We start from the raw sequence: 26,256 nt of genomic DNA on the forward strand, positions 1-26,256 counted from the left end.
CTTTGAGTTAGTATGGTTGTTTGATTTCAGGTCTTGCCTACTGCAGAATTCCCCAAAATGTGTCACCTATTCTGGGAATTGCCTTATTCTCATTTCCAACCTTTTGTTTCTTTACCTTCTAATGCGAAAAAATATTCCAATTGGAACATTTGCTGTAAGTTACATCGGGCCATTTGCCCAGCAAAGTTAATAGTTATTCTCACTAGTGGATGGACATTCTAAAATAATTTAAAAATGTAACTATAATCTTATTTATTTTTTCCATCTTACATTTTGCAGTAATGTCCATCTTTCTCCTCTTATTTAAAACCTTATGCTTTTTTCCTCTTAGGCTTTTAATATTTAATGTCATTCATGAAATATTATGAGTGTAGCGTATCATTGTCATGGTTTAACCCCAGCCAGTAACTAAGTACCGTGCAGCCGCTCGTTCACTCCCCCTTGCCACACCAAGGGATTGGGTGGGGAATTGGGAATGAATGTAAAACTCGAGGGTTGAGATAAGAACAATGTAATAATTAAAATAAAATAAAATAGGGGGAAAATGCCAAGAACAACAATAATAATAACAACAACAGTAATAATAATAACAATTATAATGAAAAGGAGGGAGAAATGGAAGGGAGAAAACAAGTGATGCACAGTACAGTTGCTCACCACTGCACTGACTGATGCCCAGCCAGTCCCTGATAAGCAATCGGCTAAGCCCAGGCCAATTCCCCCCAGTTTATATACTGAGCATGACGTTCTATGGTATGGAATATCCCTTGGGCTAGTTTGGGGCAGCTGTCCCGGCTGTGTCCCCTCTTGGCTTCTTGTGCCCCTCCAGCCCTCTCGCTGGCAGGGCCTGAGAAACTGAAAAGTCTTTGACTTAGTATAAACATTACTAGCAACAACTAAAATCATCTGTTATCAACATTATTCTCACACCAAATGCAAAACACAGTATTGTACCAGCTACTAAGAAGAAAATTAACTCTATCCCAGCTGAAACCAGGCCAATCATTTGTGTATGTAACAATAAAATATATGCAACTGAAGTATAATTTGAAGTAGCTGGTCTGTCGTAACCGCTCTTGCAATTTTGTTTGGGACCTGGTTATGCTTAAACAGCTCTCATAAAACATGTATATGTTAAACTTACACCTGTTAATATAGCTAAAAAATAAATCTTCAAATGACTTTGGCAGTAACACAATATATTAGACTTGTCACCTATTTTTAGTATGTTGCTGGACATCTGTATTCACAGATAACTTCTTGTCCTGGACTTACTTGTTTATAAAGTACGTGACTGTCATGGACATGCATACTGTTTTAATTTCAAACTTAAATCCCTGAGTTCTAGATAATTTGGCTGTGCATTTTTTCTACTGTGAGGAAAAAGCATTTCCTATTTACTGAGGAAGAGGTTTATCTCATCGCCGCAGCTACAGGACTGCGGGCTGAAGTGAAGGGAAATGCTCTTCCTCCTTTTGTTTCCTTTTTTGGTTCTTCCCAAAGAACTGTTCCTTGACCCTGCTTGGTTAGTTTAGAAGTTCTGGTTCACCAGGGTGGTCTGTTGTCTGAGTTTTGGCTTTAAAAGGAAAAGCATTTTAAGCCTGCTTTTTATGAGTATGTTTAAGTAATGCTCATTCTTCTGTTCAACCAGTGTTTTCATTGCTAGACGTTTTTAAAGGATAGGTGATGGTTCATCTCTGAAGCATATACTTCACTGGTTGTTTTTATGCACTGTGGTTGTTGCTTATTTAAGTTAGGAAAGCCATTGTCCAGGCTCACTGCGTTTCGTTTGGCTTCGTTTTTTTCCATTCCTGATATCTGCTGAAGACTGGTAGGTCAGATCTTTCCAAGTTCGGTATCTTAAGTTTGTGTTTTCTGTCTGCTTCTCCTTGAGGCACTGTTTGTGGTCGCTGCTGCTGCTTCACTGTTCAAAGTAAGTTTATTCTCAAATGCTCACAAAGAAGGTACCAGCTGATTTAGCTGCCATGCAAACTGCAAGGCACCTCACCTCCTACATGGCAAGCCTTCTTTGTGTGTGTAAATAAAGTGTAGGTATTTCCCTTCTGGTCCTTAGAGCACAGTTATGTTAGGTCTGTGCTATGCAAGGTCATTCCTATGGCGTTTGGCTGGTTTCAGCTGCCAAGTGCTGTTTCTGAGGCGCTTGGGTGCTGGCTTAGTGCTTTGTGCTCTTGTTTTTCAAGTCTTCTCAGAAAACCGAGTGGAAGAGCAACCAGCATCTCCAGTGCTCTGTTTCCCACTGCTCCAGAATGGCTGTTCCCTGGCATTCGTGGGGAGCTATCCTGGATGGGGGCTTGGGTCTCATCCAGCCTCAACCCTTCTGAATGGTTGAGAGTCTAAAGGCAAGGGAAAGTCTTGATTTTTGTCATCTTATTTGCGTGTATAAGCATACAACTTAAATGGAACCAACCCCCCTTCTCCTAGGACTTGATGTTGTAGTCCAGTCCTCATTGAGTACACCGAGGCATAAAGACGGATAATTCGCATTACTTGTTGTATGGTACGCCAAGGATGGTGTCTCACAGGTAACTGTGTTTGGCTATAGCTATTAATCACCTCAAAATCTGGTAAACGTGACATATAAAAATGTTTACAAATTTAGAACAGCAACAAAACAAAACCTGACGTTAGTATATAGTAAAAGTAAATGAAGTATCTTAGTAGCAGTATCCAGTGTGACTACGTATGATAATATATTTTTTCTGGAATTCTTGTTAAATCCTGCATTGGAAGTATAATTTCATATTTTTTTATTTATAATATTATATATATATATATATATAAAATTTATAAATATATAAGTATAAATAAACAACTATGTCTGATGCCAGAAAAACTATGCCACTTATTTTCACTTGCTGGGGTTTTTGAAGAATGCTGTCTTACAGGAGAATAAATTCAATTTAGAAAAAAACCCCTACAAAAGTAGTGCAGACTTGTTAGGACAGAGTGCTGGAAATGGTTTGAATTTACAGAAGTAAGTTTCAAACAAAATCTGAGGTAGTGTTGGGTATATATGCAGTAAATTTACCGTGATGGTTGTACACTTGACCAGCAAGATAACACATCCAAAAAGGAGTATTCGGGTGTACTGAAGGTAGCACACTTCTGCCTAACATAGGCCATTTGGTCAGTTTGAACATATTCCAGGAAAACTTTACTCTCGCAGTAATTGACTGACCCAAGTTCTTAATTACTTTTCCATATTATCAAGCTAAGCTATTTGATTCTTTGCCTACATGTGGGTTTTTTCCCTGCATTTCAGCAGCTTCCTCTTTTCATTCCAGTGTTTTGGTAATTCAGCAAAGATTATGTGGACACCTGGTAAATGATCTTCCCTTTTTAACCGTTATGATTAGGAGTTATTAGGGAAATGCAGTATGTCTCTCTTTGCTTTTGTTAAACAAAACCCAACCTCAGAATTAAGTCTTCCAGACATTTTCCTCAGTTACCCACAGAAAACATCTTCGGTATTTTTATTTTTTTTTAGTAATGCACACTGGGAGCATGGATTGGTAGGAGGTGAGAAAATAACATTCCATTTCATACTCAGCTTTATAGTCATGCACAAGTAACACACAAATGATTTTTTTTAAGGAATGGATAAGCAATTGCCAGTGTACAATGTGCTGATACCTTGTTAATTATCAGCTATAAGTCTTTTAAAGAAAACCTCATAATTGATAGCCACCTTCTTGTTGATAATCACTGATAATATAAAGCTAATCTGGTCTGCAGTGGGTATAGAATGCGGTATCTGTGTTCATCAGCTGTAAATGAAACCTCAGTGTTCAGTGAATCCGACAACGAAATAATTTCTAGAAAGAATACCTTTTTGAGTAATCATTTCTTCCTGAATGTTACTTCTGGGAATTGGCTGAGGTTAAAGATATTCAGCCATTTTACCTTACCATTCCTGGGGTTTGCACTGCTTTTTTTTCTTCTCTCTTAGCTAAAGGGTAAACTTCTCTGGTAGGTTTTTGGATTGAGAGGAGGGATGAGATTGGGGTGGTAGTGGAAGGAAAAATAGGATTGAAACATAATTTTAAGAAAGTATTTTATTTCTAGACAACATTATTTTGTCTCATACATGATGCTGCTGCACCTGCTTTTCCCCATCCCTGTGCTTCACGGAGGGCTCCGCTCAAGGCCAAGGCAACCTCAACCTTCCTGACCACCCTTCACCATTGACCCCTGAGCTACCACTCATGCCTAGACCTCTCCTTCAAATGTGTCCTGCCTGTGGAAGGTTGTATTTGTCCCATCACAGTTTTCTCCCCCGCTTCTTTGGTTTCTTCGGTGTGGGAAAAATTCTGGTAATATCTAGAAAGGATCAGGTGATGGATTTATTGTCTTAACTCGTAAGTAGCAGGAGGAGTGTGATGGTGCTGCCTAAGGCCACAAAGGAAATTTCCTGGGTTACAAAGGCATGGATTCTTTGAGTTGAAAGGAGTGCACACGTCAGCAGAGAGCATCAAGGACTGGGTTTTTTTAATCAAAGAAAAAAACCCTAATTTTGCATTTGTGAAGGAGCTTATTAAGAGCAAAATGATTGTGCTTGTACCTTGCAGGCACTGCTGCTGTGGTGGCAGAACCTGTAATGAAAACAAGGCTCTCTGCTTTGATCATGGCTTGTTCTTGACTGTCTGGCAGTTAATGCTCTTATAACAGGAACATGATGGTAGCTTCTGAAGGACCCAATGAAGAAGTTTATGGCTGACCTAAAAATTAAAGAAAGGGAGACCCTTTGAAAGAGAGTGAGTGTGTGTCATAGTTGGTCAGACATTGTATTGGCCTGTTATTGAGGTCTGATGTCATATAAGAAACTCGGTTTGAAAACAAGTAAACTTGAAAGGTAACCTTAATATTTAGCCCATAATACAAACATCTCAATCTGTGTTCTTAGGAGCTTCTGTCCTGTTTCTCATGCATGAAATACTCCTGTTTTTCTTCACTTCCCTTGAGCGCTGTTTTTGGTGGGCATGACTCCAATATGTCAGAGCAAAAGTGTAGCTAGCAAGAGTGAAGAGTCACGACAAGGTACTGTGAAGAGGGGGAGAGTAGCAGAGCTTGGGGCGCTGCTGGTGCTCCTGGATTTTAGTGGGGTTTTTTGGCAGGTGCAGTTCCCTTGTGTCTTCCACAGCGTGTTTTCGTACCTTCCCTTCTGTGTCTGTGATGGAGAAGTGAATTGATGTGCATCTGCCCATTGTATCAAGATGCACCTTATGAGTGAGGAAGGGCAAGGAGAAAAACATGCCCCTTCTTGTCAACTTCTGATGCTGCTTGACTTGGGGATCATAAGTGGTTTAAAGATCTCTTTAATGATGATACACTAATATATTAACAAGGAATGTCCTCGTATCTCCTTTGAATGGAAGGGTTGTTGTACTTGATTTGTTTGCTGTAGTTGTAAGCTCTCTGGAGTAATGACCTTTCTTATGCGGCTTATAAAGTACAGTGTTTACTGATGGTGTTCTGCAAACTGCTGTAGAAAAATAATATGGGGGTAATGTAGCGCACCTACCTCTTCTGTTCTTTTTCTCTCACCAATGTAATAGAACGATACAGTTATAATTGAAGGAGATACTGGGCTAACATAGTGTAAATGGTGTTGTTTTCAAGGAATTAGATACCATTTATCAAATACTAAAATATTTTTTAATTTTCCTTTTGATTTTCCTTTTAAAATTCCTTTTTAATTCTGTGAAGATGGATATGTCAAAGCTTAGTTTGAAAATACCTGCTTTTATATAGCTATTAACTTAATTCTGAGGATGTTTAAAAATACATAGGTAACATGCACGTAGAGACCAGTAATGTTCCAGGCACATGCTCTTTAAAAGCTCTGTCATAGTTTAGTTTGCTTCAGATATTTCTTGAGCAGAGGAGCTAAAATTAGATTGGTTGCAAGTAAATAAAAAAGAAAACATTTTAAAATTTGATCTAAGTTTAGTCATGTTTTTTAAAAAATGCTGAAAACAAAGGTATTTCTCCCATTTTGAAACTCAGATATTAGTTATTGCAGTGTTTTCTGCAATATTTAGTGGGGTTTAGGACTTCAAATTGTGGATTCAGTTGATTATATGATAAATATAGTTTTCACTGGGAACGTGGGATGTGTACAGCTCTGCTGATTCAGAGAGGAGCTGGAAAATGCCTCTGAGACATCGTAATTAACTTTATTATTTTTTAAAGTGTCATGATTTTTGAGATTGCAATCTGTGCCTTTTAAAAGGTCGAGTTTTGCGATGCACAGAGTACCATGTATTGAACAGAGACGAATATTGAATGTCAGCCACTGTTCTGTAGTAATGAATGTGCTTATGAATGGCTGTGGAAAGTTTAAAGGTTATTATCTCGTGTTTGTTTACTTTGTAAAGATAAGATTTCAGAGAAAATCAAAGGGCACTGTCTGGAATTCCCAGTCACTGCAGTTCCATGGAGAGCATCGATCCCTTCCTAGAGGTTGCCAGGGACTCATTATCTCTCCGTTCATTGTAGGCTGCTGATGAAATCTCCAATATTTCAGGTTTGAGATTCTTTTATTGTTGTTTTGGCAGTTTGTCAAAATTAAATGGCTTAACCAAATCAATGTGCTGTCTTGCTTGTTAACATCTACATTTCACATGTCCATATATTTCTTCATTTTGAATGTAGTCAGAATGGAATGAGCCACAACAATGACAAAAAGAGCCTTTTTGGCCTCCTCAGCTCTGAGACTGTAAGAAAACTTTCCGGAAAATAAACTTTTGTCAATTATGTAATCACAGCTTCCACTGAGATCAGTGAGAATTGCACCCATGTACCCATGGATATGAATCCGTTGCTAAAGAATAGATGCAGCAAGGTCAGAGACAGAATATAAGCGATGATGATTATGAACTTTACTTAGTTTAGGACAACAGTTTGTGTATTTGGCTGTGTGTTTTGGTGACACAATTAATTTCATAGTTAAGAATAAAGAAATTACTTGCTGTTTGTTGTGATGGCCTCTTTTTCCATGGGGTGACTAAACTTTTCTCACCAATTTAAGTTGTAGTGATATGTGGCTTTAGATGCATGTTTATCATTAGCTAAAATAACACAGCTGTTAAGAAAAGGTTTACTGCCATACTTGTTCTGCATGCTAAGCACATTCTGTGTACATTTCAAACAAAATGCCAGTTTAATAGGCCCCCTCAGAGTTTCCAAAGGAGCGATGATGAAAGTTTGGCAAGTTTACTTGTACCATTCTGTATAAAATCTGCATGGCCATTATCTACTAGACACTTGCAATATGAAAAATGCCAGCGGTGTTTTTACATTCTTAAGAGTCTAATAAGCTACGCGTCTCAAAACTGTAAAGTTTAATTATCTGAAGCATGTATGAATATGTCAATACAGTTTTCTTATTCATGTGGAGTTATTCCTAATCTTAAATAAATTTAAATATTGGAAGTATTTAAATATAGTACATGTATTTTAACACTTCACTAGCACGCAGTGGGGTTGGCAACAGTATGTGTTTTGGAAATGCCCTCCTGTGAGCAGCCCAGGCTGAGAGCAGCAGGGACTTGAGAGGCACACTGCCTGTTACAGCTCTGCCACGTGCTGTGGGTACTTGCTTTCAATTTGACTCCAGTGACTCTTTGAACTAGCAAAATCTAGTACAGGGATTTAGTCATCTTTTGTTCTACTAAGAAACAACATGGAGCCAAAAAATGCACTTAGTCCCTGTTTTACTGTGTTGCAGTTGAAAATAATTTCATGGCTTTATCACAAATGTCATTCTATAAGAACTTGAATCCTGCTGTTCTGGGTCTAGTATTACTAATACTAAGCATAAAACACCAAAACAACCCGACTTTTCTTTTTTTAATCAAATCATGAAATATAAACCCAATGTATTTTGCTTCTTTTTACTTTTTTCTGTTCTTTGAACAATTAGAATTCAAGTTTTTCTGCCTTTCTCCGTCACCATGCTGAATATTTTTGTAACTTGTAAGCTGTGTTTTAGTGCCCAGAGCTATTTGTACTATTTCTGAATGACTACTGATTTAGTCAAATTACTGTCTGAATTGAGAAGTCACGCTCTAAGGGAAAATACAGAATCCTTATTAAAATCAGGAGCCATTAATTTGGTCTCCGTTAGTTTTGAGCAGAAATGTAAAGGGAAGTAAATACAAGGAAAATGGCTTGGTTTAGACACATCTGTCTATGTCCTTACCTGACACCCCAATAACACAGCAGGCTGGCAAATCCAGGTTGTCACATGTATCGTACAGTGGTGAAAAGCTGTCTGTCTGTTGCAGAATAGATGGAACCCAGTGCAAATGGCGAGGATGATACCCTGCTTCTGCTTCTGCTGTCAGTTTACTTTTTGCTTCATTTAGCTGTCCAGCCTCTGCAGCCGTGCTGGTAGAGGAGCTATAGCTTTTCACAAAATTAAACTTTCCTCTTTCCAGGCAATATCTAAAGTATTTAATAATACACTTTATAATTTCCCTTTTTACCTCGCATCAGATGACAGTTTGAGGAGCTCAGGCTGAGGGAAAGGGAAATTCAGGCTCACATTTTTCACAGAGTCTATTTTGGGCATTAGCTCTGGGTGCCAAGCTTCAGAGGGACGCTTTGACTTAAAGAGAAATACTGTGCTCTTACCTCGTGCTCACTCAGGTTTGAACTATGGGATTCAGCACCTCTGTCAGGCTTTAAATGTTTCAGATTGAGTACCCCAATTTAGTTACTTTTTTTGATAAACTGACTTACATGGGCTGCCAGAGGTGAAATGAACCCACCCAGAATCAGGCAAGGAAAAGAGTTGACGGAATGCCCAGTTTTATGCTCAGCTTTCAAGACTGTCTTCTTGGGCCTCTCAGAAAATCTCTTCTTTAATGACAAGCCAGGAAATCTTTTAACCAGACCTGAACTAAACATTTATGTCCCCCTTTTTAATGCCTTCCAGACTAGTCATCTTAAGTAGTGTTTTTCATATTCTGATTTCCTAGGTGTGCTGCCTTTCTTTTTTGCCTTGTTTATTCAAGTTAGTATTTGAAAAATAAAGAGTTATTTTCCGAATATGGAGTACTTACAAAATATGGATAATTTTGTTGCCACAATGGTATGTTTATACTGATGTATCTCTACTGTAACCAATTAAGTTTTTCAGTCATAAGTGAGGAATAACTTGATCAGGATTGCTGAGTTCACAGGATAGCTAATATACTTCCACAATACACCCATGAAGTATATGATACTTGCATGAAGCCAAATGTAAATGTTTCCGTTACAAGGTACTGGAGAGCAATGAGCATGCTTAATTTTGATATTTTTTCTCTGTTGATCCCTGATCAGATAATTGCTCAACAAAGCTGCAGTACCAGCAAACAATACTTACGTTATTCTCAGGGGAAAGGTAGCTTATTGATATTTCAAATGTCAGTCTTCCAGATGTATGAAACTCACTTTCTCTGCATACAACATTTCTGCTAGAAGTTTGGTACTACCTCCCTCCCATCTTGCCCTGGAAATTAATGGTGTCAGTCTGCCTAAGCACAGCAACCAAGAGATGTAAAACCTCTCCCTTTACTCACTTATGTTCTCCCATCCCTGCTGTAAATGTTTACCAGGATTTGTGTGCTTATTGTAAAGATTTTCATTGAAAATGGAATAATACGACTTCGGCACAGTTGGAAATAGGTTAATTTGTTTTCAATTACTAGCTGCTTTTCCATTCACAGGGGACTAAATTCTTTGCTCCTGAGAAGTTACAACTGAAAATTACTTGGACTGGGGGTGGTGTATTGAAAAAAAAAAAAAAAAAAAAAAGAAAGAAAACAGAATTAACTTCAAATTACTGGGTTTAGCTGAGTTGGGATGACAGTGTCCTGTTAAGGCCACAGTATGAAACAAAACCTTGTTTAAGCAGCTGCAGGAAGCTTGCACTTCCCTGTAGTGTGCCTTGGTTTCAAAATCTTTATACTTGTTTACTGGCAGCTTTTTTTGTGTCATAGTAATGATAAGCAGACCTGACCTGGGGAAGTGGGGATGTTACTAACAAATAAATAGGGAGATTAAAAGAAAAAAAGCATGGTTTATAATGGGTATGTGACTGTGTGTTGTATTTTAAGCTTGAATTCCGACAGCAGGTACAGTCAAGTACAGTTGAGTTATTGTAGTCTGAAAATGTGAAATGTGGGTGCTTTTAGTTACCTGGCAGTGTTGTGTTTTAATGAAGAAGCCAGTTGTTTGCTCTTGCTGTTTGCTGCAGGAATATAGAGCTGATGTCTTAGCAGGGAGAAAAATAACTGAAGGAAATGCTGGATGGAAAAATATGTTAGGTATTGCTCTGTGTGATAGCATGAGTGTTTCAGGTCAGTATTATTCAAGCATTTGGCCAATTAGATGCTGGCTGTGATGTTTTCCTGCTAATAAACAACTTCTCGTGTAACCCTTTAATCATATCACCCCTAGGTATCCACAAGTCTTCTATGGAGAAATATTTACAAAGATGAGTGATTTAATTCTGCCTTTAAGAAGACCTTTCACAGCTAAGACATATGCATACCTGCTAGTGGGTATCGTGTGCATGCATTTCTGTGCCACTTTTACATGAATATTAGTGATTTTCCCTTTTCACAAGTATTGTTGCAAAGTCATAGGCAGCCAGTTGTATGTTGGCACAGAGCACGTTCCTCTAAACCAGACTTAGATAGGAGAAAAGTCTTAATTTTGTCTGGTAAGGGAGAAAGATCTCTCTGCAGAGCATGGTGATTCATCTTGCAGTGCTCAGCGAAGCCAGCCAGCCAACAGGAAGCTGCTGAGCTGCTGAAACTTTTCTGCATAAGCTTTCAGCTTCAAAAAATACTTCTCTGCTACTTGATTGGGGTATTGTTGTTCTTAGTCATCAGAGCCCGGGATCTCACCGTGTACCTCTGCCATGTGTGTAAGAACACAGCCTATTGCTGTAGGAAAAACTAGATGAAACATAGGTTTTCTTCAAGTGCTGGTAAGTCATTAGTCATTCTTACCACCTCTGACTGCAAAGTGTCATGAAGTATCTATTTCTTTTGAAAACTCTCTCCCTTGCTTGTAAGTCTCCCCTGTTGACTTACAGCAAGAAGCAGCTGTTGAAGACGCCAAAGATTTTTGTTCTCTGGTAGCCTGGTGTCAGTTCAAGGAGGAGATGATCTTTTCAGCAGGTGAAAGAGGCTGCTGAAAGCTTATGAGGGTTCTGTGCTTGGTAACTTCTTCTGCCAGGGCACTGGGGGTTTTCCTCTTGCATTTCAGCTGAGGAAAGCTGAAGAATAAGTGTATTTGTGCATGTGCTTTGAGATGACCTATTGGAAACCAAAGGTAAAAACTAAAAAAAAAATTGCTAGGAGGGCCATGTGATCTTTTCTGTAGGTCAGCGTACAGTGACTGTAAGCCCCAGGATTTTCATTTCAACACTGGGCAGCACCTAATAACGCATTACAGCATTGTATGACCCTGGGGTATGGGACCAGTACTGCAGCCATTGCTGTCTGTGGTGTTTATTGTCCTGCTTTTTGCTGCTAGTTAAGAAATAACATGATCTGAATCACTTCTTGATAGTGACAGGTGCGGTCTACCAGCGTATGGTCTCTGTTTCTTCACTAGGTAGAACTCTAGCAGCTGCTTTGGGCAGTCCAGAGAGAGTTTTGGTAATATCAGGTCTAAATTGGCCCTTTGTATAGATCCTCAAAACATGCTTTCATGAAATGGACTTCACCTGAAGTGAATGTCATTGCAGAGTTGATGTCACATGGGACCCAGGGCCATTCTGGTTCTTCACTTGTCCTCTCATGATACTTAAAGCATCTCATGTGGTTTACAGAAACTCAAATACGAGACAAATCCTTAATGGAACATGAAGATGTTGAACCAAGTTTTTGTGATAAAGATGTGTCAGGTGGCTCAGTTCTCATTAGTTTGCAATTGATGCAGTTCTTAGTGAGCACATCTGAGGCTGGACAGCCTGTGGTTCAGAGCTTGGTGCTGGTCTTTCGTGGGCTCAGCTGGAAGGGAGGGTATGGGAGTGTGGCTCCTGGTTGACTCTAGTTGTAGGAAACTGTAATCTCAGGCACTCCTCAGTGAGAGGAGCAGCAGCAAGCCTTCTTGGGGTTTATGATCTCCATAGGTCTGCTCTGACAAGTATGCCACAAGCTGTCTTCTGTTTTTGGTCACTCCCTAAATTAGTAAGGAAATCATTGACCCTTGGGCTTCACCTAGTAACAGTGAATGCTTGAAATCTTACATGTGATGTGTGGAAGCCCAACAGGGGAACCTTCTCAGGATTTACATTCTGCTTCAAGTTTCTGTTATTTCAGTGGTGACCCTGAAAAACCATCATTTTATAAGCAGAGAGCAGACACCTGCTCCACATCTGTTCCTTATGTTCATCTGCCTTCTGAAGCTCTTTGCCTGTTGTTACAGTTACCCATCTTTTGTGTTCTTTGCCAAAAAGTTTGTGGCTTTTAGTTGTCATTTCAGGAGACAGAAGGATAGCAAGAAATCTCCTGTGACTAGCAAGGTAATGTTAGTTGTGGCTTTTGATGGTATTACTTCTACTGCAGAGCATTTTACAGCCTCAGGCGTTCGGATAATCTTGACTTCTCTCCTGAGCTCTCCAGCCATTTTTCTACTCTGTTGGAGCATCAGAGAGGCAGATGGGCAGTACTGTATCCTCCTAAGGTCTGTTTTAGCTGTAATATATGAAACAGAAATGTATTTTTGGCCTTCTTCCTTGTCCTCTACTCTTACAGTAGCTTTAATATTAGAAAGAAAAAAGTAGTAACATGTTCAAGGGATTCAGTGCTTACAGTTTTCTTTGCAAAATGTTTATTGAAAGTATCAAAGATTCAAACAATTATGTTTAGTATCCTAAGTGTATTGTTGAAATTTAACTTCAGAAGTGATCTTGTCAGGTTTCATGGCTTTGTAATCCATAATCCAGTTGAAAATCTGGTAGCGCTTATCTGTATGGAAAGGAGAAAGTCTTTTCTGACTTTGTGGTGGCTAGTAAAAAATGATGCAAACCACAGTCATGTTTTCTAAATCAAATCTTTTGAGACTTCAGTTCATCTGTAGTTCTCTCTGACTGATCTTAGCCCTGGGCATTTAGCGGCTGTTAGATAGGGGTTTAGTGCATCTGAAGGATGTGTAAAACTGAGCTGTGTAAAGGTGCTTGAGTTTCTGAGATAGAGAGCCTGGATTGTTCAGGTTTGACAGAGTAGATGCTCTGCATGTAACTGCTCTGTTTTGTGACAGTAGTTTTTTGGTCAGACATAAATCAAGTGAATGCAGTGCAAGACAGAATCCCATTGAACTGATTCTGAACTTCTAAAAAATACTGTTTGATAAGACATAAATGCTTCTGTAGATAAACTGTCTCAATAAAAACTTATAAGATCAAATAAGTATTGCTTTTAATGAGATACTGTGAGGCAGTGTCTTCAGTTAACTAGAAGTATGTAGCCTGCATTTCAAATTGAAGAAGAAGCCAAAGGTAGTATACCCTTGTCCACTGGGTTTTGGGTGCAAATATGAAAGCTGTGATTTTCTGTGATGCCAGGATTATTAAAAAACCCCTTCCCAACACTCCCCACACCCCCCACACCCAAAAATAACCACATCGTGCAGTTGACCTCTTGTGCCATCATCTGTTTGCCACGTGAATCAAAGGAGTGCCAGCCAGCCATGCGGGAAATGTTTTTAAATTGTTCTGGGGTTTGAAAACTTAGAATTATGGGTGTTGCCTTTCAGATGTCTTTGAGTTTAAAACTAAAAGATGGGACCATACACCATGACAGAGTGAGAGCAGTGGTGTGGTATGATTTTCATGTTAGCATATGAAAATGAACATGAGATTGGAAATCTCATTATTCCAATAGTTCGTGAATGTTGAAGTTCATCAGACTGTCTGTGAGGGGGGAAGAAAGAAAATTAAATCAGTGCTACAGCCCTCTGTTTCTATCTTATGTAAGTATAGCAGCTATGAAAAATCCAAATTTCTGGAAAAGAAAGAATGTTTATTGTAAAGACCTCTAGGAGCTGAACAAAACAACTCCTAGCCTGTATAAGGGAGGTGAATTACATCAGTTTATTTGTGCTTATCTAAGATGGTCAAGATGAGTTCAGACCTGACTTACTAAACCTTTCTAGAGTTCTTTTCCTTGCATGGGAATACACCTCAGTTCAGACCGAGGTTTTAGTTACATGTGTCTTTACTTTGGTAGCGATGAATTCCAGTGACTACAGTGACCCAAGCAACTTCCGAGACAAGATGTTGTCTAATTGAAAAGACAGGAGCCAGGCTGAACAGGATTTAACATGCCTGTTAGACCTGCCAAAACCTGCATTAGCACAAATGTCTCAGGTCTGGAGGGTGTGGGGGGTTCATGGACTGTCCTGGATCTTCAAGGATGTCTCTTTATCCATTTGAAAAATTATTTGTTCCAGTTCTTTTTTTTTCTTTTTTTTCCTGGTGGTTGTAAGCAAGGCAGCGGAGGATGGCATGGGTGCCAAAGACTGCTTCGGCTTCCCGTAAGTGCTAGCCAGTGCTGCTTTGTGTCTGTTCTCCTGCATCATACATTCTAACACCTGGGTGAGTTTAACTCTTTGTAATTATATGACCAGTAACACTAGTTTTCTTTCGTAGGAAATGGTAATCATTACAGAAATGAGTCACGGTACCATGAATGGTAGTGCTCAACAGCTTTTCAAATATTAGACCTTATATAGTGGAAAGGAAAAAGCTTGGTTCGCAATCTAAAGAGGGAGAGCAGTACCTAAACAGTGAGTGGTAAGTTAAACAAAAAATTAGGAGAGACAGATTGGAAGGTAAGTGTAGGAAGGGCAGATGAATCACTGAGTTGATGAGAATGACAGACTCTGTGTCATAGCAAATGCCTGCTCCATGAACAAAAGAATTAACAAGGTAGTAAATGTTGTAAACACATCTTATATAAGACCTAGTGTTTCATGTTACAGAAGGGTTTATTATGATTGCTGTAATTAAATTTGCATGAAGAAGAAAGGGGTTTTTGAATGAAAACTCTGCCCAGTGCTTTAATGCCACAAGAAGACTTAACTGAAAAAATGCATTTCATTTTGGACTAAGAATTTGACTCATCCTTTGAAAAAAATTGCTATGGTGATAGCAAATTAAGCGTACAGAGTGTTTGGGTTATTCATAAAGTCAAAGAGACAGGTCACTCCAAACTGTAGAGAATAATAAAGATTAAAATGCTATAACATTAATTTTCAAAGTGTAAGCACTGTAGTGTGTGATGAGAAGGATCTGCATTATAAGATCAAGCCTTATAAAGCTCTACGATAACTACTGCAACCAGTAGGAAAGCCTACTGTTTACTGTTAGAGCATTTTTATTAATATATGTTAAAATATTGGTTGTTTCCAGGTGAATGAATCTGTCTTGCATTAGCTGAGGCACTTGTTGCAGTTTACCAAATTCTGTGTAAGCATAAATAAACAAACCAAATCAGTTAAGATCACTACATCATAAAATAGACTTTCTTTGTTTCTTTTGGCAAGTCTACTTAGTTTTAACCGAGTATGGTTGCAAACTTGAACCTTAGGTCTAAAAACCTTAAGAAAAATTTGAATTGGAGTTTGAACTTCACAGATTTCATCTCCGTAGTTAGAAAATGCTTCCAGACTCCAGCCTGCGCTGCATATTTATTCATGAGAAGGTAACAACCCTTTTATATTGGGTGTTATATAAACATGTGTCAAAGACCCAACGTTGTATTTTATTGAGCTACAAATAACATGTGCAGTTTGGAGTCAGATTTTTTATTTACTGGGTGCTGCTGGCATGCTGATCCCCAAACTGAATAGGCAGGAGAGGGTCTGGTCTGCACTGAGAGGAGCTTGTGAGCTTCCAGCAAGGGGGAAAACAGCTGAAAAATACTTGGCTGCCTTTTTCTTCTGCTTCTCAGCCTTCCTGATTGAAACAGACTGTGTGTACAAGGCACTCTCTTTAACAAGTAATTCCTGTAACGTAAGTATTGTTGTGTGGTGGTATGGCAAGGGAGCAGAGAGTCTTAAGGAACCCATAGCCCCTGAAAGTGCTGGGAGGAGGAGTCATTCTGGTTGTCTGCAAGGGTGTTTGACAGCAAGGGCATCCTTCCTGAGGTGCTCGCTGCTATAAAGCTCTCCTGGTCCTTGGTTTCTGGTGGGAGCATGGGGCTCATTGACCTTTTGTGTTGGGGAGTTCCTGTGCTACACTCCAAGCATCTGTCCCCATAGTCTCAGACAGGAATGACTGCCTTCCTAAGCAGGTTTTGTGAATATAGGTCTTAACTGGCTTTGTAGCATTTTTTTTTTTCTCCAAAGAACAAGTAAAAAGTGCTGAGGCTGCACCTGGAATTTGAAAAAGAGGATTTTGAATCTGATGTAGAATTTCCTTGTGGAATTTGGCTTGAAAATCTTAGAATTTGGACCTAATCTGTAGCAAAACTGAACATTACTCAGGCAATGTAGTATTTGTCAGTACATGTGAATCCAGCTCTTAAGGTGGTTACAATTTGCCATTTTTTTCCTATTTATTGTGGATTTTTCCCTGTCCGGAGTACATTGGTGGAATTTATGTGGCTACAGTGCTTTCTGTACGAATTCTGCAAAGCAAATTAAACTTCTCTTTTTTAGCATAATGTTGCTGGCATTGACCATAAGTACAAATGAGGAAGCGGATGAGAGTTTTTAAAACATCAGATTAGAGTAATCACAATGTAAACGTGTAATATACCGGAAGAATGAAATGGTTTTCCAGTCTGATGGATTTTTCTTGTTGATTGCATTAACCTTTCATCCAAAGGTACGTGGGATAGCTTGGTGCCTGCCTTGGTAGTAGTCTTTTATGATTTTACATGATCATTACTTGTTAACTTTCTTACTCAGAAGCCAGTACTTTCTGATGTTACTCCTTTAAAGGCTGTCTTTGATCCCTTTTTTTCAAGAGTAGTCTGCACTCTTTTTTGTACTGTCTTTTCAGGTAGTAAGTTTTTGTAAAAGACAGTTGGGAAAATGTTGCTGGTTTCCCATTTATCACTTGTGCTGTAGTTGCCAGGAAATTAGCTGGGTACTATGGGCTTGTATAATGCTTGAATTCTTTTCTCGGCTTTCTGTCATATGATGTAGTCTCATACTCAAATACTAAAGAGGGTAATACAATTTCAAGCTTAAGATCACCCTCCTCTTCACTGGAAGGAGAAAGGGAAAAATATCCTGCACACACAGAAGTGAACAGAGAATTTTCAGCACACCAAGTTCATTTTTTCTAATGTTTGCTTTTTATTCCTTGGTGAATGTCTGATTCAGAGTTAAGTGATGGGGAAAAACTTCTATGCATGTTATTAAAGATAAATTATATTTCTGTTGTTGGGAAGGAGGAATTCAGTAGCTTGTTAAAAACTGATGTTTCCTCTGCCACGTAGATTTTGTTGGTTTGTTTAATAGAGCACTTAAGTGAATTCTTATGCATTGGGATTTTCTCCAACATTGAAGATAATTTTGTTCAATTGGGTTTTTAAACGTTTGAAAATTGGAATAAGAAAAGCAGCATTGTTTAGGGTCCTGGCTAGGATTTTAAAAACAGGAACAACTCGTAGTGTTCCTTATTAAATTTAATTAATTGCTACTCGTCGGCAATATGGCTGAGTTATTGTTGCAGTGAGACCAATAACTTAAAAGATTTGGAGTTCTGTATGTTCAGACATCAGTTGGAGCTTTGCCTAAGAGTAGTTTGATGATTTAATTTTTAAAAATATTTTTATTTCAAAAGGGTACTGAAGACCGTCTCACTCATGGATTTTTAAATGCTTTTGGTGTTTCCATGGCTAAATCTTTGGTAAGAGTTTAGTCAGGTTTATTGGCAGTTAAAAACAAATCTTTACTATTTGGTACCTGCTTAATGGTGAGATACATGCCATTAATTTGATCTCAGTCTGTTTTGTATTGCACAGATGTTCACATTACAAAATCATTATTGTCTACCCACAATCAGCGCTCCTATCAAGAAAAACCAATATAGGAGTGGGGAACTAAATGGGTGCCTGAAGTCTCATCTTATTCTAGAGATAGTCTTTCCAAATGAGCAATAAAGGGGACTGCCTGAAGAAACACATCTTTGGTGCATCTGAGATGTCTGTTCTACAGCTAAAGGGAATACTCCAGCCTGACCGTGCACTCACTCAGCACCAAGCCTTTATGCATTGAATAATTATTTTTAATGAATAGCGTGGGGAGTTAAATCCTTATGACTTAGTTATTTCTCAAGTGAACTGAAAGTCTGTTTCCATAGTGAATGTGAACTAGTAATTTGTGATAGGAGTTTGAAGTAATGTAATTATTCAAACCTTTTTATGGTCAGATGAAATTTGCCAAACGTTTTAGAAAGGTTTGCATTTGATTATGAGAAAATAAAGTTAAGGAGTTCTTTCTGACCCTTGGCTGAAAACTGAAGTGAATATACACAGTGGCTACCCTAAGTATTAATGTATTTAAGCATGCATGCTTGGGAAATGTGTGAAGTGTAATGTTACTGATTTCTTCAAGCTCTGTCCTCACTGTATAAGGCATAGTGCTCTTGGGTTTACTTAGAAAATGGTGAAATGAATGTGGCTCCCCCAGGTAAAATTCTGGTCAGAGTGAAGTTATTAGCAAAATTCCCACTGAATGAGCTGGGAGCAGGATTTTGCTGAAACACAAGAAATCCACTTGAAATCCAGTGCAAGGTTAAAAAAGAAACCAAACCCCTAATTCACATTTGAAAAAGTATGCGTGTCTTTCATAAACTTCATGTCCTTATTAAAATAAAAATCCATATTTTTTTTTCTTCAGTCACATCTCTTTTCAGACTATATTACTAAGTTAAATCAGAGTGAGTTTGTTTATGAAATTAGTTGCTCACTGTGTTCCTAAAAACAGTTGGTAACGCACTAATAAACACCCCTCGCTTCTGTGAACCTTTTTGTGTCCGTTTAGGTTTCCTTTGACAGGATATAATCTGTCTTTGACACAAAGTATTAAAAGTGTTAATCCTAAATAGATGAGCTGGTGATGTTATCCCCATTCAAGTAACCAGATTTTGAAAAACAAACCCCTTTTCTTGTATTTAGTTTCAAAGTGACTTGGCAACACATGTTTTTGTTTTTAATTTGTGCTGTCTGGCTGGTGGTGTATGAAAAGACTTTTAAAACCCAGGTGGAGATGCTGTCTCCGTTGTTTTCTTGTCCTGGTGAGGGGAGAGCTATGAGCTCTCATACCAAGTATAAACGGAGGTATCGAGAAATGTAACCCAACCCGCCAGGAAGGCTGCGGCACTGACAGAAATCCTTTACAGCTTGCTCCTGAGCTCTCGCCTGAAACGCTCCCTGGGGCAGACCACCAGCCCCTGGGTCGGTTTGCCCGACAGAGGCAGGGAGGAGCAGCCCGCCCGGCCCGCCTCGGTGGTCGCCCCTACCTGAGGGAGACGCGCTTCCAGCCCGGGAAGCCTATGATCCGTTGTGCTCTTAAGGACAGAGTGACGGGTGGTGCTGTGCCCGGCTGGGATTGAATGACTAGTGTGGTCTTAACCCGTGCTTGGGGAAGGGGAGAGGGGCTGCTGTCCCAGAGGTGGCCCCGCGGGTGCGCGGACCGAACCTGCGGAGAGCCCCGCGCGAGCGCGTGGAGCAGCGGGGGGAGCGCACCCGTCCGCGCTCGGCGGGCACGGCGCCGGGGTGGGAGGGGGCCCTCTGCTGAGTGAGGGGTCTGCTGCTGCGAGGGCAGGGCGAGAACAGCCTGCTGTATTTCCCCCCTGCTTTCTCAGTGAAAGGCTAAAAACCATTTCTCAGCCCTTAAGGAGGGACAAGAGGGACTGAAGGTCCTGGGTTGCTTCTGTCGTATCTCAGTAGGAGGTTTGGGTTGGTATATAGGAGTTTTGGGTTGTTTTTTTGGGGTTTTGTTTGGTTTTTTTTTTTCAATAGCTAAACGTCATTTCTCCCTGCTATGCAGAGAGAGCAGGCTCTGTCTCAGCAGACAGGAAAATGAGGCAGCTTGATCAGCTAACGAGGTTAGCAAGTAATCCTCGTTACAGTCATTTCCACTGCTCACCGCTGCTTGAGGAAGTAGGTCTTACTGGGGATTGCCCTGTAGTTTTTTGACAAAAGGCATTTTCCTCAGTAGTATTATAGCGGTTTTCTGTTACAAATCATTTTGGCTTGGCTCTTTCTCTCCTTCCTTGCCTTACCTTCATTTCTGCTACTGATTTCTTTCAGAATTTATCTAAATGGCTTTCCACAAACCCTGAGAGATCATACCCCTCAAAGCTGAATTGCATTTCTTAACTCGTACTCCTCCTAGAGAGCTGTCAGGAGGTGGGTTTACATTCGGAGCAAAGATTGCTCGTTTCACCTCAGCAAGTATTTTTAGTTAAGCATTTTTTCCTCTAGGCAATTTCAGATGGTCTCTACTGGATCTTTAATAACATACACACTAGTAAGTTTTATTTTAAGTTGTTATTTGTAGTTTTACTATAATTTGGAGATAGCCGGAGGCTATACCTCCTGTAAGAAAAATATTTTAGTTCTCCTTAACGTGAAGGAACTTGCTCCATTAACTGCATTTGACTTAATGTTGTGAGCTTAAACACTAACCTGAAAGCTGTTAGTCAGACCTCTGGTTTAAAGCAACAAGGGTGTAATCACAAGTCAAATTGAGGTGGTAGCATTAGGTAGTTAGCAACTGGGTTTAATAGACTCTGCTATTGTACGTTTGGTTATGACTTTCCTGTTGATAAAATTATTTTTTTGAGATTCTTTGGGTTTTATTCCTCAGATTCACTAAAAACTGCTTAGTTGTGAACTCTGAAAGCCTGATCAATTATTTTTTTAAAAATACACATAGTAAGGTAGTGAGATTTTTAATTTTTTGTCCTATGTGCTAGAAGTTATTTTTGGCCTTGTGTTAGGGGCAAAGGCAGCTAGCATTTCAGCATCCTCCTAGCTCCCGTTTCTGCCAGATGATAGAGGTTTAAGAAATACATTTGCTCCTAGCTCAGGTACTGCTCACACTCCATTCTGCTGGTCCGACTGGAGTGGGCAGTGCAATACAAGGCAGAGAGTTGCTGTGGGTGACTGGTTTTGGTCGGTGAGGCAGGCATACCTATTCTTCAGGTGAAGCTCTGTCTGCAATAGCAGAACTCTGGCTAACTTTGTGAGAAGGTGGCTTGAGAAAACAGAAGAGGATTTGCCCTTTCTTTTGACAAGCTGCAGAGGACCCTGTTTCCCCACGTTTTCTTATTAAAATAAATTCACATGTAATTTTTAAATCTGTTGTCCCTGGTTAGTGGAAACTACAGTAGTTTTGTTGTCATTCAGACACCACAGGATCATGAAAACGTATACGTCTGCCTTCACCCTACAATCAGGCAGAAACTGTCAAGCATACATTCTTTCTCACTCCTGTACTGTGGGAGTGGAAGATAGAGTACCTGCAAAATAGCTGGTAACCATGGTGGTCTTGGTGATGGCTACTGGGAGCGCTCTAAGATTACTCCTAAAGTTGTTTAAAAGCTTCATCTGTGATGGTAGTTGTCAGGAGCAAAGCACTACCCTCTTGCCACATTAAATTAGTTTTTAGAATTCTTTTGTTTAGTCTCCACATACATTATGTTACTGTTACAGTATGTTAGTGTTGTTCCTTGTATATTGTTTCTTCTGGGAAATATCTTTGGGGAAACAGCCTCCTGTGAGATTTGGTGATCTTTTTGGATGTCCAACTGGACAGGAACAGACTTTTAAACTCGGAGATTTCAAAACTTTCACATATATGTTTTATATATACAATGAAATGCATCGGATTTAATTGTAAACAGCTCGTGGATTCTCTCTGCGTGCTTGGATGGGTTTTGTGTATTCATATAAGATTAATGTCTTGGTCGCTATGTAGCTTACAGTTCTACAGTCAGATTCATGGCGTTCATTTTTCTGTGTTATTAATGAAAGTTTTAGCTATTAGCGGAAATATTTCTTGTAGAAGTTTTCCATGGAAGCTCTGCTAATCTTCATGCTTCCAAAAGTGAGAAGTGAATGTGTGTGAACTATGCACATGAACAAACTGTAGCAAATGTGTATAATCTAGCTACTGCTTTTTATTAAACATTTGCTATTGTATGATTGTTCTCAGCTGCTTATCACTTCATGTATCTTTAACTTTTGGACTGAAGTTTTCCATGCTGGTTGCCTGAATTCCGGTATGTTATGTTTTAGTCAAAATGGCTCCACTGTTTCAAATAACGGGATTAATAAAAAGCATATTTTGCATTTGTGAAAAAGAAATACTTTGGCATACTTTTCTTGAGAAGCTTATGCTCCTCTCTTATTTAGAAATTTGGCAGAAATGTGGTTTTTTGCTTCTTAACTTCCCAGTGCTACCAATAAATACTAGTAAAACGTTGCTTGTCTCACCTAGTGTACCCACATCAAACTGATGCAATGAAGAACTCCGTTAAAAGCCCCTGAGGAGGTACATGGTTCTCCTCTCAGAGCAGGGTCTGAACAGAACTGTTAACCAGGATTGAGGCCATATGCTGAGGACAAGGAAGAAGAACAGTATTAGACATGCATATTTCATTTCTGAAGGCATTTTTATCCTGGACTGTGAGAAAACCATAAATTCTGTAAAATAAATGCTATGCTGGATAGTAATGGGAAGACAAAATGAATATGAGGAGGTTTGAGCTTCTGGGCTACTGGATTCCAGGAACAGCAGGACGGGTTGTCTTGAATTCTGCTGCAAAACCTGTCAGTTTGATTAGTGTAATGCATATTCCCAAATAGACTGGGGACAGCATGGTTGTTTTTTAGGAGCTTGATTTAAAAATCTTAACTATGTTCTCTGTACTGCGTCTTCAAGAATTTGATCAGAGAAATGGATGCTTCATCACGCTTTTATCAGCGTGAGGCTTATTGACTCCAGTATTTGAGGGAATCGGAGCTCATGGAGAAATTTTGCAAGCCATATCAGACTCAAACTAGAAAGGCCACATTGTTTATATTTCTTGATTGTGTGTGTATTATTTTTAGTTGCATTTTAGGAAAATGAAAGGGATTTCTTCATTTTTTGAATGAACTGACTGCATTCTTTTGACTATGCAAGTAGAAATAGAGGAAAAAAAGTCTCTAAATTTACCTTGGTGAGATTTTCTAGTTATATTGTATAGGGTTTTTTTACACTTAAAAATTAGTAAATATTCTGGAAACTAAATGGAGAATATTAATTCCACATAACCGTGTGTAAGCAATCATTTATTTGCTTAGGTAGTTGTTTTTAGAACTACTTGAGTAAATAAATTCTACTCAAGTAAGTTCTATGAATAAAGGTAAGTTTAAATAGTGCTTTTCACCATTTAAAGAAAAAAAAAAATCATCATTTGCTTTTAATGGTCCAGCAAACCTGCATGTGCTTCCATTCCCTTCTTGTACCCCTTTTTGGGAAAAACTCAACATGGTTAATGAGTTGGGGTGCAGCAAAATTTGTGTACTTTAAGAAGAAAAAACACATGGAAGAGTTCTGCCAGTCAGTGTTTGTTAACAAAATGAAGCATGATTTCAAAAACACTTTGAGTTTTTGATTTGCTTGAAATAGTTTGTTTACAAATTTAGGCCCAGATCTGTCAGTCGGGCATCCTGCATGAATACACCAGAAGTGCACCTCATATTTCAGGAAAATGCAGGTAAAAGCATTGCAGTGTTGTTTCTGAAATGTGAGGGTTTGGCCGGGTGCGTTGCACTGTGTTACAGGTTGTGCTCCACATCTGGGTGGATGTCTTTGTGGTGGGCTCCAGAAACATCAGGTCTCCACTGGTGGTACCCCCATGGCTCCTTCCTGGTTTGAGCTGGGTGGTGTTTGGTGAGGGACCAGGTCCCACCGCATTTCCCTCCTGGACGTTGGTGCCCAGGAGGGCTCGCCGGTACAGCAAGCTTGGGGAAGTTGATGTGCAAGCTGACTCAAGCAGAGTAGTGCCTCAGGGACTGAAATAAGCCACCCCTGTTAGGGACCTTTATACTGGTATGACTATGTTAGCACATTTGCTGGCACCGAGATTGTTAGAGAAAGGGGAAAGGATCGCACCCTAAGGGATGTTACAGTGCAGGTGAAAGCTGCTGGTATCAGCGTGGCCTCCGCTGCCTGTGTGTATTTCTACACGTCTGTCTTCAAACCCCTCAAATAACTGAATCCAGATCATGTTTAGCTTTAGTTACAGGATGAAAATTGATGTAAGCTATAAAGTCTTTAGGTATCCAGAGTACAGTATGAAACACAGGAGTCTGTTTAAAAGCTCATCCAGGGGATGACAAACTCCCTTGTTTGCTGGCTGTCACGTCCGGTAGTGTTTTCTTAATTTCCAGTAGGACTCTTCAAAGACTTCAGAGGCCCCGGATTTAAGTGAGGGAAATAGGAGTGCAGTCAAGCCTATGATGCCTCACGGCTTCAGAGAAGAATATTTCAGCAGTTTCATTAATAAAATAGCTCTTAAAGCGCTATGGAAAATGAAATAACAGCAGTCCTACAAAAGAGACGCTGAGAACCACCACCACCTTTGTCGTTCAGTGAAAAAAATCAAGTCTTGGTATAAGGAGAATTTTTTTTTAGAAAAACAAACTTGACTGCAATGAGCTGACACAGGCAGTACAGTAATAATGATAAACTTTATAAAGCAAAGTGTCTCTTATTAATGTGCTGCAAAGCACTCTAGAGATTCTCAATTCTCAAATTAAGCTATAAAAGATAATAGAAGAGCTTATAAAGTTTCTGCACAGTGAATGATTTCATGGCAGTGGCTTTGTTTGTTTTAATGATGTGAGCAGAGGGCATTTGCCCGACATCTTCAGCATTCCCAAGGGGAATAGGTACAGCAGTTACATTTTACAGTTTCACTGACATTATAGGGGTGCTGGGTTTTGCAGTTGTATTATGGTGTACTTTATAGATTGTAAGCTTTGAAATTAAAAACTTCAGTGAGGAAACAAACGTGGAAGTTTACTGCTGCTGTAATTCAGCTGGTTGCAGAAATAAATACATTTATTTACATTTGCATGGTACATTTGAATAACAGTTGAGGGCCATGACTTTTTACTGGCATCCATAATCTTAACGTAGCTCTTCATGGACTGAAATACTGTCGTAAGGGGTGATGTTTTGCTCATGAGCTCATCGAAGAATTCATGAACCAGTCGGGAATAGAGACAGAGTGATGCTCTTCCATCTCAGTTGACCTTTTTGCCTTCCCAAAACCAGGTATAAGCAAGTGTTTTTTACTGTGCTGTGCCTGTGCTGTCCCCACCCAGTCACCCAGCCTTAACTCCCACGTACATGCTTTCCTAAAGGGCAGATGTGTGATAATGAAGTAGGGGATTTTTCATCCAGCTAAATGGAATAACAGAGAAAAGTCTTAATTTTAGAAGTTAGATTTGAGGTACTGCTAACAGATTTCAATTTGAATGCTCTGTGTTTACTTCCTGATATTTTTGTAGGTCTCCTTTGCCCCTCTTCAGTTCACTTTCATGATAAAGTTGACTTAAAAATCTCAGCAAAACTATCTGGAGGAGGACTGCATCATACTGTTGTGAGGTGTTTGTTGGGTTTTTTTAAGTGTAAATTAATTTTCTCTTTAAGCAGAAAAATGTGTCTACAATGATGCCATGAAGTGCTCTAGAAGACTATGTATTGCAGGCATGGTTTGCATACAGAGCTTTATACAAAGACATTTACACACAAGTGTGTACACAAATAGACAATTTTCAGAGACACGTTGTATAGCTTTTACAATGATGGGAGGTCATTGCATGTTGCTGTCATATAAAGAGTCTGCAAGAAAGCTCCTCTGAATTGGGAGAAGGAATGTAATTTCATTCATTAAGAGGTAGAAAATAACTTTCTTTTTCCTGAAGTCACCACTTGTCAGACTGTTTGTGGGCTTTGAACTGAAAGATTTTACAGACTAGGAAAATATTTGTGGTGTTATTTGCTTTTTTAATTTGGCAGATTCGTCTGCTTTTTGGAGGAAGGATTGGAATAAAATGAGGAAACTAGATCCCTCTCTCCCTTTTAGGGGTGGAGGTTTATTCCAGCTGTGAGCACTCCTAACTTCCCTATAAAATGCTCGTGCATTGCTCAACTGTTCTTATGTGTTTCAATTAAAATTTGGTGTTGTCAGTTCAGATTTGTTGTAAG

The 26,256-nt window shown here is 39.3% G+C and overlaps 1 protein-coding gene across 3 annotated transcripts in view; it reads left to right on the top strand.

Annotated features, from left to right (window-relative positions):
* Positions 1 to 26,256, top strand: part of LDLRAD4 (low density lipoprotein receptor class A domain containing 4) — a 294,707-nt gene that overhangs the window by 65,140 nt on the left and 203,311 nt on the right. The window contains exon 1 of one of the 3 annotated variants that reach the window (XM_055705561.1): positions 16,736 to 16,858. The exons of the other annotated variants lie outside the window; for them this stretch is intronic. The gene's annotated coding sequence lies outside the window, so the exon portion shown is untranslated. Of the gene's footprint in view, positions 1 to 16,735; positions 16,859 to 26,256 lie in introns of those variants that run through there. 3 annotated transcript variants of the gene reach the window in all.

Source organism: Falco cherrug, chromosome 3 (assembly GCF_023634085.1).
Source record: "Falco cherrug isolate bFalChe1 chromosome 3, bFalChe1.pri, whole genome shotgun sequence".
NCBI classification, from domain to species: Eukaryota; Metazoa; Chordata; class Aves; order Falconiformes; family Falconidae; genus Falco; species Falco cherrug.